Below are 14,846 nucleotides of genomic sequence, written 5' to 3'. Positions count from 1 at the left end.
TCACTGTTATGTCATTCAGCCCTCGATAATCTATGCAGGGGCGCAGAGACCCGTCCTTCTTCTTGACAAAAAAAAACCCCGCTCCGGCGGGAGAGGAGGAGGGGACTATGGTACCGGCGTCAAGAGCTACAGACAAATAATCTTCGAGAGCCTTACGTTCGGGAGCCGACAGAGAGTATAGTCTACCCCGGGGGGGGGTGGTTCCCGGAAGGAGATCAATACTACAATCATACGACCGGTGTGGAGGAAGAGAGGTGGCCCTGGACCGACTGAACACCGTGCGCAGATCGTGATATTCCTCCGGCACCCCTGTCAAATCACCAGGCTCCTCCTGTGAAGAAGAGACAGAGGAAACAGGAGGGATAGCAGACATTAAACATTTCACATGACAAGAGACGTTCCAGGAGAGGATAGAATTACTAGACCAATTAATGGAAGGATTATGACAAACTAGCCAGGGATGGCCCAAAACAACAGGTGTAAAAGGTGAACGAAAAATTAAAAAAGAAATGGTTTCACTATGATTACCAGAAACAGTGAGGGTTAAAGGTAGCGTCTCACGCTGAATCCTGGGGAGAGGACTACCATCCAGGGCGAACAAGGCCGTGGGCTCCTTTAACTGTCTGAGAGGAATGTCATGTTCCCGAGCCCAGGTCTCGTCCATAAAACAGCCCTCCGCCCCAGAGTCTATTAAGGCACTGCAGGAAGCTGACGAACCGGTCCAGCGTAGATGGACCGACAAGGTAGTGCAGGATCTTGAAGGAGAGACAGGAGTAGTAGCGCTCACCAGTAGCCCTCCGCTTACTGACGAGCTCTGGCCTTTTACTGGACATGAAGTGACAAAATGACCAGCGGAACCGCAATAGAGACAGAGGCGGTTGGTGATTCTCCGTTCCCTCTCCTTAGTCGAGATGCGGATACCTCCCAGCTGCATGGGCTCAGCACCCGAGCCGGCAGAGGAAGATGGTAGTGATGCGGAGAGGGAGGCGACGGAGAGCGCGAGCTCCTTTCCACGAGCTCGGTGACGAAGATCAACCCGTCGCTCAATGCGAATAGCGAGTTCAATCAAGGAATCCACGCTGGAAGGAACCTCCCGGGAGAGAATCTCATCCTTTACCTCTGCGCGGAAACCCTCCAGAAGACGAGCGAGCAAGGCCGGCTCGTTCCAGCCACTGGAGACAGCAAGAGTGCGAAACTCAATAGAGTAGTCTGTTATGGATCGATTGCCTTGACATAGGGAAGACAGGGCCCTGGAAGCCTCCTCCCCAAAAACAGATCGATCAAAAACCCGTATCATCTCCTCCTTAAAGTCTTGATACTGGTTAGTACACTCAGCCCTTGCCTCCCAGATTGCCGTGCCCCACTCACGAGCCCGTCCAATAAGGAGAGATATGACGTAGGCGACACGAGCAGTGCTCCTGGAGTAAGTGTTGGGCTGGAGAGAAAACACAATATCACACTGGGTGAGGAACGAGCGGCATTCAGTGGGCTCCCCAGAGTAACACGGCGGGTTATTGATTCTGGGCTCCGGAGATTCGAAAGCCCTGGAAGTGGCCGGTGGATCGAGGCGGAGATGGTGAACCTGTTCTGTGAGGTTGGAGACTTGGGTGGCCAGGGTCTCAACGGCATGTCGAGCAGCAGACAATTCCTGCTTGTGTCTGCCTAGCATCGCTCCCTGGATCTCGACGGCTGAGTGGAGAGGATCCGAAGTCGCTGGGTCCATTCTTGGTCGGATTCTTCTGTTACGGTGCGTGAATGAGGACCCAAAAGCGAATCAACTTAAACAGAGCTTCTTTAATTACCAAACATAGGTAGGCTCAGATGGACCGGCAGATTCCGACAGGACAGGACAAGGTTACAGCAAACATGACGACAGTCTGGTTCAGGCATGAATGACACAAACAAACAAGAATCCGACAAGGACAGGAGCAGAAACAGAGAGAGATATTGGGACCTAATCAGAGGGAAAAAAGGGAACAGGTGGGGAACGGGGTGAATGGGTAGTTAGAGGAGACAAGGGACAGCTGGGGGAAAGCGGGGGAGAAAAGGTAACCTAACACGACCAGCAGAGGGAGACAGGGTGAAGGGAAAGGACAGAGACAAGACAACATGACAGTACATGACAATTAACCCCTTTTTTCAATTTTTGCCTAAAATGACATACCCAAATGTAACTGCCTGTAGCTGAGGCTCTGAAACAAGGATATGCATATTCTTGGTAACATTTTGAAAGGAAACACTTCGAAGTTATGGAAATGTGAAAGGAATGTAGTAGAATATAACACAATAGATCTGGTAAAAGATAATACAAAGAAAAAACTAACCGTTCTTTTATTTTAGTTTTTGTACCATCATCTTTGAAATGCAAGAGAAAGGCCATAATGTATTATTCCAGCCGCGGGTGCAATTTAGATTTTGGCCACTAGATGTCATCAGTGTATGTGCAAAGTTTTATAATGATCCAATGAAACGTATTTCTGTTCAAAATGTTGTATCAAGACTTCCCAAATGTGCCTAATTTGTTTATTAATAACTTTTCATGTTCAAAATTGTGCACTCTCCTCAAACAATAGCATGGTTTTCTTTCACTGTAATAGCTACTATAAATTGGACAGTGCAGTTAGATTAACAAGAATTTAAGCTTTCTTACAAAAGCTTACTTACTTACAATCTCATACTAATCACATTAGTCTACGTTAGCTCAACCGTCCCGTGGAAGGGACCTGCTTCGGTACATTGTTAATTGTGTTTGGCTTGGTGGGCTGGGGAAGCTGAGACTGTGCTTATGACGAAGGGCTTGTCCTGTCTGCGATGAACGGCCAGCTGGATGAGACTGACAAAAGTGGTATAGGGCTTCTTAACCAGCAACTGTTTGGTCCTCTTGCAGAAGATTTTCTGGTACTGCACATCTCCTGGAAAGACATGGTTGTGGGGTTAGCGTTTTACACTTTTTGTGTGCAACATGCCTTTGTTGGTAAAGGTATCAACCGATTGGGACTGGCTAGTGTATTGTTTAGAGACAATGGGGGGACATTGGGAGCTGCTTCGGAGAGGAAAGATGTAGTCGTGTTGTGGTGTCTCTCTTGTCATGTGTGTTTTGTCAGACTTTTTATTTATTTTTTCCCAGCCCCCATCCCCACAGGATGCCTTTTGCCTCTTGGTAGGCCATCATTGTAAATAAGAATTTGTTCTTAACTGACTTGCCTAGTTAAATAAAAAATAAAAATCAGTCAACAAAGTGAATGGGCTGGGGGGGGCTAAAGAAGGTGTCTTAGGAAGGCAGTTCTTACACAGTATGAATTGTTGTGTATGGAAGATTGAGGAAAAATGGCACCTCAATCGCTCTCATACACAACAATACATTTATTGTCTAAGCACAACCCCGCACGACCAAAACCCCCTTCCTCATCTCAAAGTACTGTCTGTAAACCTCCTCCAGCCCGTTGACTTTGACAGATTATTCTTGTCAATAATAGCCCTTTTGCAGGCGGAACAATGTCTTTGTAATGTGTTTTGAGAATCTACAGGGAAGAATGAGGTGGTTGAGGTGGTTGTGTCAGTCTTGATTTTATACCTTTCAGTGTCCGTTGTTGGTTTCTATACCAGGGACATATTGGAGAGGAAATTATTGTGAAATGACAGCTTTTTACCTGGGCCACCTTTAAGGGCAATGAGATGCCACATTGTCATATCTCAAAGGATGTCTTCAAGGCTCTGTGACCAATGTTGATTCCACTCGCCTTCATTTCAATACAATGGATCACATTCGCTACAGAGCACTTTGGTTTTTCCTGTCACCCACTAAGAGGCCATGGCCTTATTATTTGTGTAGATGTACCTTGTGCCCCCGCATTGAATGCAAAGCAAGCAAAGTATGTGGAACTATTATAAGGAATTCAAAGGCAAGTGAAATCATTATTTTTGTTTAAAACAATAGGATGCACATTATATGCTACATTTAAGAATCATGCAGGATGGAGAGTCCTTTCTTTTACATGATTCACTCTGCAGCTGAATAAAATATTACTTCTGTCAGGGGAAGTGGGTAGGCAATACAAAACTACAGCATTTGAATAACGTTTTTGCATCAGCTCTCAAGCCCATCCAAAATATAAATATATCATGAGTAAACATGACAGACACCAAGATGATTCTCTTTAAGCCGGTCTAAGGCAGGGATGGGGTCAATTCTATTTAAATTCCAGTCAATTCAGGAAGTGAACTGAAATTCCAACTCTCAATCCCCTCAATGCTTTTCAATGAGGAAAATGTGGAATTGGAATTTGGTTTACTTCCTGAATTGACTGAAATGTAAATAGAATCAACCCCAACCCTGGTCTAAGGTATACAAAAACTTTTCCTTATAGTGTCAAAGTCATCTATATTCAATTGACCACAGGATCAGCACTGTTTGACCCAACTTTCCAAGTAGGCTGTTTATAAGATTGTTTCTAGAACAGGGGTGATACATAATGGAATGTATAATGAGCCAGTCTGTCACGAGTCCGACCGAGGGTGGTTCCCCTTCCCGGGCGGGTGGCGCTCGGCGGTCGTCGTCACCGGCCTATTAGCTGCCACTGATTGTTTTTCCTCCCCCTCCTTGTATGTTTATTGGTAGCACCTGTTTATGTATAATTAGTTTGTCTTTATTAGACAGCCGGCCCGCCTGGTTGTTGTGCGGGATTATTTCAGTGTAACCTTCGGCTCTGTTGTAGAGGTACGTGTTAGTGCCTGGTCGTGATTTTTCCGTTGTACATTTTGATTCCCTGTGTTTGGGAACGTAACTATTGTGAGCACCCTGTGGTGCGTTGGTGCTATTAAAGACGCACAGCATTGCACTCTCTGTCTCCTGCGTTTGACTCCACACCCACAACACCCGGAGCATTACACAGTCGAACAATAACTGTATAGTGTATACAGTGATTTCCAAAAGTATTGGGACAGTGACACATTTGTTGTTGTTTTGGCTCTGTACTCCAGCACTTTGGATTTGAAATGATACAATGACTATGAAGTTAAAGTGCAGACTGTCAGCTTTAATTTAAGGGTATTCTAAAAATATCACACCCCCAAGACATGTCATTACAATAACAGAGGAGGTTAGCATTTTGTGGGGGTATGATATTTGTGCATCTGTGACTTTCTCACTCATCATTATTCATGATTCATTCAGCACCATCCGTAATCATGGTAGCATCCACATTAATGTAGAAGTGTTTAGAAACATATTCTATTCTTATTTACAATAACAATGACGCCATTCATTTCTGTTGGGTACAAAATAATCTGAAACACAACCAAAGCAAACAGAAAATGTGTGTAGAGTCACAAGCTTGATATAATAATTGAATGCTAGGAATATGGAACCAAAATCTTTTAACTACTTTAATACACACATAAGTGAATTTGTCTCAATACTTTTGGTCCCCTAAAATGCAGGGACTATGTACAAAAAGCTATTTAAGTTTTAAATGGTTCACCCGATACAAATGAAAATACCCTCAAATGAAATCCAACAGACATGGCAGGTCTGCTTCTAGCTCCTAAGCAACTTCACAGTATTTTGTTTTTTTGTGTGTTATTTCTGACATTTTTAGACCAGAACGTTTTTTGTGTTATTACATACAGCTGGAAATAACATTTGGATATCAGAGTGGATGCTTTGTTCGTACCCCCTAGGGTAATTTAACTTTTGGAATCCAAGATGGCGTAGCGTCATAGACGTCTTTGTCTTGTCGTGTCCCTTGTATATATCGTTTTACATCTTTTTCGTTGCATATCCTTTAAAATATTTTGCTAAACATCAACATCTAAATACTCTCCTGCAACCCGCCTCACCCAATGTGGCGTAGATCTGATTTTTTTTCCTAAAGTATTTATATTTACTTGGGATTTGGAATCCCTCAACTGAAGCTAGCCAGCTAACTACCAGCTATCAGTCAGCAAACCATTGCCAGCGGTCATCAGCTAACCTTCAGCTCGGAAAGCTCTAGTCAGTTCGAACAATGTGACTCTAACCAGAGCATAACGCACCTGCTATTTTTATCCCCGGATTCCTACCTCAAACTGAACATTTTCATCTGGATCTTCACAACTAGCTAACCACAATCCCAAATAACTACTCCTGGCTAGCGTTTCCAATGTACTCACATCCTACCTTACCTTTGTCTGTACACTATGCCTTGAATCTATACTATCGTGCCCAGAAACCTTCTCCTTTAACTCTGTTCTGAACGTGCTAGACGGCCAGTTCGTAGAGTCTTTAGCCGTACCCTATCCTACTTCTCCTCTGTTCCTCTGGTGATGTGGATGTTAATCCAAGTCCTGCAGTGCCTAGCTCCACTCCCACCCCAAAGGTGCTCTCATTTGTTGACTTCTGTAAACGTGAAAGCCTTGGTTTCATGCATGTTAACATTAGAAGCCTACTCCCTAAGTTTGTTTTACTCACTGCTTTAGCACACTCTGCCAACCCAGATGTCTTAGCCGTGTCTGAATCCTGGCCTAGGAAAACCACCAAAAACCTTGAAATTTCCATTCCTAACTATAACGTTTTCCGCCAAGATAGAACTGCCAAAGGGGGCGGTGTTGCAATCTACTGCAAAGATAGCCTGCAGAGTTCAGTACTACTATCTAAGTCTGTACCCAAACAATTTGAGCTTCTACTTCTAAAAATTCACCTTTCCAGAAACAAGTCTCTCACTGTTGCCGCTTGCTATAGACCTCCCTCTGCCCCCAGCTGTGCCCCCGATACCATATATCTTCTGAGCTCGTGCTACTAGGTGACTTAAACTGGGACATGCTTAACACCCCGGCCATCCTACAAACTAAGCTTGATGCCCTCAATCTCACACAAATGATCAATGAACCTACCAGGTACAAACCCAAATCAGTAAACACGGGCACCCTCGTAGATGTCATCCTAACTAATTCACCCCCCAAATACACCTCTGCTGTTTTCTATCAAGATCTCAGCGATCACTGCCTCATTGCCTGCATCCGTAATGGGTCTGCGACCAAACGACCACCCCTCATCACTGTCAAACGCTCCCTGAAACACTTCTGTGAGCAGGCCTTTCTAATCGACCTGGCCAGGGTAACCTGGAATGACATTGACCATATCCCGTCAGTAGATGATGCCTGGCTATTCTTTAAAAGTGCCTTCCTCACCATCTTAAATAAGCATGCCCCTCTCAAAAAAAATAGAACTAGGAATAGATATAGTCCTTGGTTCATGCCAGACCTGTCTGCCCTTGACCAGCACAAAAACATAATGTGGCGTTCTGCATTAGCATCGAATAGCCCCTGTGATATGCAACTTTTCAGGGAAGTTAGGAACAAATATACACAGGCAGTTAGAAAAGCTAAAGCAAGCTTTTTCAAACAGAAATTTGCATCCTGTAGTACTAAAGTCCATGGAGAATAAGAGCACCTCCTCCCAGCTGCCCACTGCTCTGAGGCTAGGAAACACTGTCACCACCGATACATCCACTATAATTGAGAATTTCAAGAAGCATTTCTCTACGGCTGGCCATGCTTTCCACTTGGCTACCCCTACCCCGGTCAACTGCACGGCACCCTCCACAGCAAACCACCAAAGCCCCCACCATTTCTCCTTTACCCAAATCCAGATAGCTGATGTTCTGAAAGAGCTGCAAAATCTGGACCCCTACAAATCAGCCGGGCTAAACAATCTGGACCCTCTCTTTCTAAAATGATCTGCCGAAATTGTTGCAACCCCTATTAGTAGCCTGTTCAACCTCTCTTTCGTATCGTCTGAGATTCCCAAAGATTGGAAAGCTGCTGCGGTCATCCCCCTCTTCAAAGGGGGTGACACTCTAGACCCAAACTGCTACAGACCTATATCTATCCTATCCTGTCTTTCTAAGGTCTTCGAAAGCCAAGTTAACAAACAGATTACTGTCTATTTCGAATCCCACCATACCTTCTCCGCTATGCAATCTGGTTTCAAAGCTGGTCATGGGTGCACCTCAGCCACACTCAAGGTTCTAAACAACATCATAACCGCCATCGATAAGAGACATTACTGTGCAGCCGTATTCATCGACCTGGCCAAGGCTTTCGACTCTGTCAATCACAACATTCTTATTGGCAGACTCGACAGAACTTGGTTTCTCAAATCATTGCCTCGCCTGGTTTACCAACTACTTCTCTGATAGAGTTCAGTGTGTCAAATCGGAGGGACTGTTTTTTTTTTATTATTATATATATATATTTTTTTACCCCTTTTTCTCCCCAATTTCGTGGTATACAATTGTTGTAGTAACTACTATCTTGTCTCATCGCTACAACTCCCGTACGGGATCGGGAGAGACGAAGGTTGAAAGGCATGCGTCCTCCGATACACAACCCAATCAAGCCGTACTGCTTCTTAACACAGCGCGCATCCAACCCGGAAGCCAGCCGCACCAATGTGTCGGAGGAAACACCGTGCACCTGGCCACCTTGGTTAGCGCACACTGCGCCCAACCCGCCACAGGAGTTGCTGGTGCAAGATGAGACAAGGACACCCCTACCGACCAAGCCCTCCCCTAACCCGGGCGATGCTAGGCCAATTGTGCGTCGCCCCACGGACCTCCCGGTCGCGGCCGGTTACGACAGAGCCTGGGCGCGAACCCAGAGACTCTGATGGCACAGCTGGCGCTGCAGTACAGCACCCTTAACCACTGCGCCACCCTGGAGACTCGGAGGGACTGTTGTCCGAACTCTGACAGTCTCTATGGGTGTGCCACAGGGTTCAATTCTCGGACCGACTCTCTTTTCTGTATACATCAATGATGTTGCTCTTGCTGCTGGTGATTCTCTGATCCACCTCTATGCAGACGACACCATTCTGTATACTTCTGTATACTTGGACACTGTGTTAACTAACCTCCAGACGAGCTTCAATGCCATACAACTCTCCTTCCATGGCCTCCAACTGCTCTTAAACGCAATTAACACTAAATGCATGCTATTCAATCGATCACTGCCCACACCTGCTCGCCCGTCCAGCATCACTACTCTGGACGGCTCTGACGTGGACAACTACAAATACCTGGGTGTCTGTTTAGACTGTAAACTCTCCTTCCAGACTCACATTAAGAATCTCCCATCCAAAATTAAATCTAGAATCAGCTTCCTTTATCACAACAAAGAATCCTTCACTCATGCTGCCAAACATACCCTCGTAAAACTGACCATCCTACCGATCCTCGACCTCGGTGATGTCATCTATAAAATAGCCTCCAAAACTCTACTCAACAAACTGGATGCAGTCTATCACAGTGCCATCCGTTTTGTCACCAAAGCCCCATACACTACCCACCACTGCGACCTGTGCGCTCTCATTGGTTGGCCCTAGCTTCATACTCGTTGCCAAATCCACTGGCTACAGGTTATCTACAAGTCTCTGCTAGGTAAAGCCCCGCCTTATCTCAGCTCACTGGTCACCATAGCAGCACCCACTCCAGCAGGTATATCTCACTGGTCACCCCCAAAGCCAATTCCTCCTTTGGTCGTCTTTCCTTCCAGTTCTCTGCTGCTCATGACTGGAACGAATTGCAAAAATTTCTGAAGCTGGAGACTCACATCTCCCTCACTAGCTTTAAGCACCAGCTGTCAGAGCGGCTTACAGATCACTGCACCTGTACATAGCCCATCTGTAAACAGCCCATCTATCTACCTACCTCATCCCCATACTGGTATGTATTTATTTATTTTGCTCCTTTGCACCCCAGTATCTCTACCTGCACATTCATCTTCTGCCGATCCACCATTCCAGTGTTTAATTGCTACATTGTAATTACTTCGCCACCATGGCCTATTAATTTCCTTAACTTACCTAATTTGCACTCACTGTATATAAACTTTTTGTTTCCTTTTGTTCTACTGTATTATTGACTGTATGTTTTGTTTATTCCATGTGTAACTCTGTGTTGTTGTATGTGTAGAATTGCTACACATTATCGTGGCCAGGTCGCAGTTGCAAATGAGAACTTGTTCTCAACTAGCCTACCTGGTTAAATAAAGGTGAAATAAAAATGTAAAAAAATATATCCCAGAGACTGCTCCAAGACGCCTCCGGCGGAGAAGAGGTATTTGGAATTAACCTCTAGTCCGACTCAGGAGGCGTGCACACCATCCACCGCTTCTGAGTATATTACTCGCTAATGTTCAGTCTCTGGACAATAAGTAGATGAACTCAGTGCGAGGATCTCCTTCCAGAAAGACATCAGGGACTGTGAATCATGGCTCTCTTGGGGTATACTGTCCCCATCCATAAAGCCAGCTGGGTTCACAGTACATCTTGCAGGGTGGCGGCGTATGTTTCATGATTAACTACTAATGATGTGATTGTGATAACATACAGATACTCAAGTAATTTTTTTCACCTGACCTAGAGTTCCTCACAATCAAATGCAGACCGTATTACCTCCAAAGAGAATTCTCTTCGGTTATAGTCACAGCCGTGTATATTCCCCCTCAAGCCAATGCCAAGACGGCTCTCAAGGAACTACACTGGACTTTATGCAAACTGGAAACCACATATCCTGAGGCTGCATTTATTGTAGCTGGGGATTTTTTTTAAGCAAATTTGAGGAAAATGCTACAGAAATTTCTATCAACACATTGACTGTAGTACTTGCTCTGGAAATACACTCAACCACTGCTACTCCCCCTTTAAAGATGCCTAAAAGGCCCTTCCCCGCCCTCTTTTCGGAAAATCAGATCATTAATCTATTTGGCTCCTCCCTTCCTATAGGCAGAAACTGAAACAGGAAGTACCCGTGCTAAGGTCTATTTAATGCTGATCCAACCAATCGTAATCTATGCTTCAAGATTGTTTTGATCACGTGAACTGGAATATGGTCCGGGTTTCCTCTGAGAATAACATTGATGTATACACTGACACAGTGACTGAGTTCATCAGGAAGTGTATAGGGGATGTTGTCAACACTGTGACTATTAAAACCTATCCAAACCAGAAACCATGTATAGATGGCAGCATTTACGCAAAACTGAAAGCGCGAACCACCTGATTTAACCATGGCAAGGTGACTGGGAATATGGTCGAATACAAACTGTGTAGTTATTCCCTCCGTAAGGCAATCAAACAGGCAAAACCTCAGTACAGAGACAAAGTGGATTCGCAATTCAACGGCTCAGACATGAGACGTATGTGGCAGGGTCAACATACAATCACGGATTACAAAGGTAAAACCAGCTACGTCGCAGACACTGACATCTTGCTCCCGGACAAGCTAAACACCTTCTTTGCCCGATTTGAGGATAACACAGTGCTACCAACTCGACCCGCTCCCAAGAACTGTGGGCTCTCGTTCTCTGTGGCTGACGTGAGTAAGACATTTAAGCCTGTTAATCCTCACAAGGCTGGCATCCTTAGCCGTGTCCTCAGAGCATTCACAGACCAGCTGGCTAGAGTGTTTACGGACATATTCAATCTCTCCCTATCCCAGTCTGCTGTTCACACTTGCTTCGAGATGCCCACCATTGTTCCTGTAGCCAAGGAAGCAAAGGTAACTGAACTAAATGACTATCACCACGTAGCACTCACTTCTGTCATCATGAAGTGCTTTGAGAGGCTAGTTAAGGATCATATCATCTCTACCTTACCTGACACCCTAGACCCACTTTCCATTTGCTTACCGCCCCACTAGATCTACAGACGATGCAATTGCCATCGCACTGCACACTGCCCTATCCCATCTGGACAAGAGGAATACCTACGTAAGAATGCTGTTCATTGACTATTGACTCAGCCTTCAACACCATAGTACCCTCCAAGCTCATCATTAAGCTCGGGGCCCTGAGTCTGAACCCCGCCCTCTGTTAGCTGGGTCCTGGACTACCTGACGGCCCACCCCCAGGTGATGAAGATAGAAAACAACACCTTTACTTCGCAGATCCTAAACCCAGGGGCCCCACAAGGGCATGCTCAGCCCCCTCCTGTACTCCCTGTTCACCCATGACTGCGTGGCCATGCACGTCTCCAACTCAATCATAAAGTTTGCAGACAACACAACAGTAGTAGGCCTGATTACCAACAATGACGAGACAGCCTACAGGGAGGATGTGAGGGCCCTGGTGGAGTGGTGACAGGACAATAACGTCTCACTCAGCGTCAACAAAACGAACGAGCTGATCATGGACTTCAGGAACCAGCAGAGGGAGCACGCCCCTATCCACATCGATGGGATTGCAGAGGAGGAGATGGAAAGCTTCAAGTTCCTCGGCGTACACATCACTGACCATCTGAAATGGTCCACCCATACAAACAGTGTGGTGAAGAAGGCGATACAGCACCTCTTCAACCTCAGGAGGCTGAAGAAATTTGGGTTGGCCCCTAAAACCCTCACAAACCTTTACAGATGCACAATTGAGAGCATCCTGTTGGGCTGTATAACCGCCTGATATGGAAACTGCACCGCCCATAACCGCAGGGCTCTCCAGAGGGTGGTGCGGTCTGCCCAACGCATCACCAGAGGCACAGTGCCTGCCATCCAGGGCATCTACAGCACCCGATGTCACAGGAAGGCCAAAAAGATCATCAAGGACATCAACCACCCGAGCCACAGCCTGTTCACCCCGCTATCATCCAGAAGGCGAGGTCAAATCAGGTACATCAAAGCTCGGGCCGAGAGACTGAAAAACAGCTTCTATCTCAAGGCCATCAGAATGTTAAATAGCCATCACTAGCCTGCTACCACACGGTTGGTCAACCCTGCACCTTAGAGGCTGCTGCCCTATATACAGTTGAAGTCGGAAGTTTACATACACTTAGGTTGGAGTCATTAAAACTCGTTTTTCAACCACTACTCAAATGTCTTGTTAAACAAACTATAGTTTTGGCAAGTCGGTTGGGACATGTACTTTGTTCATGACACAAGTCATTTATCCAACCATCGTTTACATACAGATTATTTCACTAATAACTCACTGTTTCACAATTCCAGTGTGTCAGAAGTTTACATACACTAAGTTGACTGTGCCTTTAAACAGCTTGGAAAATTCCAGAAAATTATGTCATGGCTTTAGAAGCTTCTGATAGGCTAATTGACATCATTTGAGTAAATTGTAGGTGTACCTGTGGATTCCAAGGCCTACCTTCAAACTCAGTGCTTCTTTGCTTGACATCATGGGATCAGCCAAGACCTCAGAAAAAAAAAATGTAGACCTCCACAAGTCTGGTTCATCCTTGGGAGCAATTTCCAAACGCCTGAAGGAACCATGTTCATCTGTACAAACAAAAGTACAATAGTACAAAGTATAAACACCATGAGACCATGCAGCCGTCATACCACTCAGGAAGGAGACACGTTCTGTCTCCTAGAGATAAACTTACTTTGGTGCGAAAAGTGCAAATCAATCCCAGAACAACAGCAATCGACCTTGTGAAGATGCTGGTGGAAACAGGTGCAAAATCATCCCTATCCACAGTAAAACAAATCCTGTGTTGACATAACCTGAAAGGCCACTCAGCAAGGAAGAAGCCACTGCTCCAAAACCACCATAAAAAAGCCAGACTATGGTTTGCAACTGCACATGGGACAAAGATTGTACTTTTTGGAGAAATGTCCTCTGGTCTGATGAAACACAAATAAAACTGTTTGGCCATAATGACCGTAGTTATCTTTAGAGGAAAAAGGGGGAGGCTTGCAAGCCGAAGTACACCATTCCAACCGTGAAGCACAGGTGTGGCAGCATCATGTTGTGAGGGTGCTTTGCTGCAGGAGGGACTGGTGCACTTCACAAAATAGATGGCATCATGAGGAAAGAAAATTATGTGGATATATTGAAGCAACATCAGTCATGAAGTTAAAGCTTGATCTCAAATGGGTCTTCCAAATGGACAATGACGCCAAGCATACTTCCAAAGTTGTGGCAAAATGGCTTAAGGATAACAAAGTCAAGGTATTGGAGTGGCCATCACAAAGCCCTGACCTCAATCCTATAGACAATTTGTGGGCAGAACTGAAAAAGCGTGTGTGAGCAAGGAGGCCTACAAACCTGATTCAGTTACACCAGCTCTGTCAGGAGGAATGGGCAAAAATTCACCCAATTTATTGTGGGAAGCTTGTGGAAGGCTACCCGAAACGTTTGACCCAAGTTAAACAATTTAAAGTCAATGCTACCAAATACTAATAGAGTGTATGTAAACTTCTGACCCACTGGGAATGTGATGAAAGAAATAAAAGCTGAAATAAATCCTATTATTCTGGCATTTCAGATTCGTAAAATAAAGTGGTGATCCTAACTGACCTAAAACGGGGAATATTTACTAGGATTAAATGTCAGGAATAGTGAAAAACTGAGTGTAAATGTATTTGGCTACGGTGTATGTAAACTTCCGACTTCAAAATGTACATAGACATGGAATCACTGGCCACTTCAATAATGGAACACTTGTTACTTTAAAAATGTGACATTCTATATTCTATTCTACTGTATTTTAGTCAATGCCACTCCGACATTCCTCGTCCTAATATTTATATATTTCTTAATTCCATTCTTTTACTTAAATAGTTTTTTTTTGTGTGTATTGTTGTGAATTGTTAGATACTACTGCACTTTTGGAACTAGGAACTCAAGCACTTCGCTACACCCACAATAACATCTGCTAACTATGTGTATGTGAGCAATACAATTTGATTTGATTTGATAATCATTGTACATTTTCACAAAGTGCTGGAGTATAGAGCCAAAACAAGCTAAAAAAATCCCCTGTCCCAATACTTTTGGAGCTCAATGTAGAACTATTGACACAGGAAATGAGATGTACTCCGGAAGTGAGAGTAATACAAGTGACACCCTGAGGGTCTGTGTGC

The sequence above is a fragment of the Oncorhynchus mykiss genome, chromosome 3 (genome assembly GCF_057628025.1).
Source record: "Oncorhynchus mykiss isolate SJ-2025 chromosome 3, ASM5762802v1, whole genome shotgun sequence".
Taxonomy (NCBI): Eukaryota; Metazoa; Chordata; class Actinopteri; order Salmoniformes; family Salmonidae; genus Oncorhynchus; species Oncorhynchus mykiss.
This window is presented reverse-complemented; position numbering follows the sequence as displayed.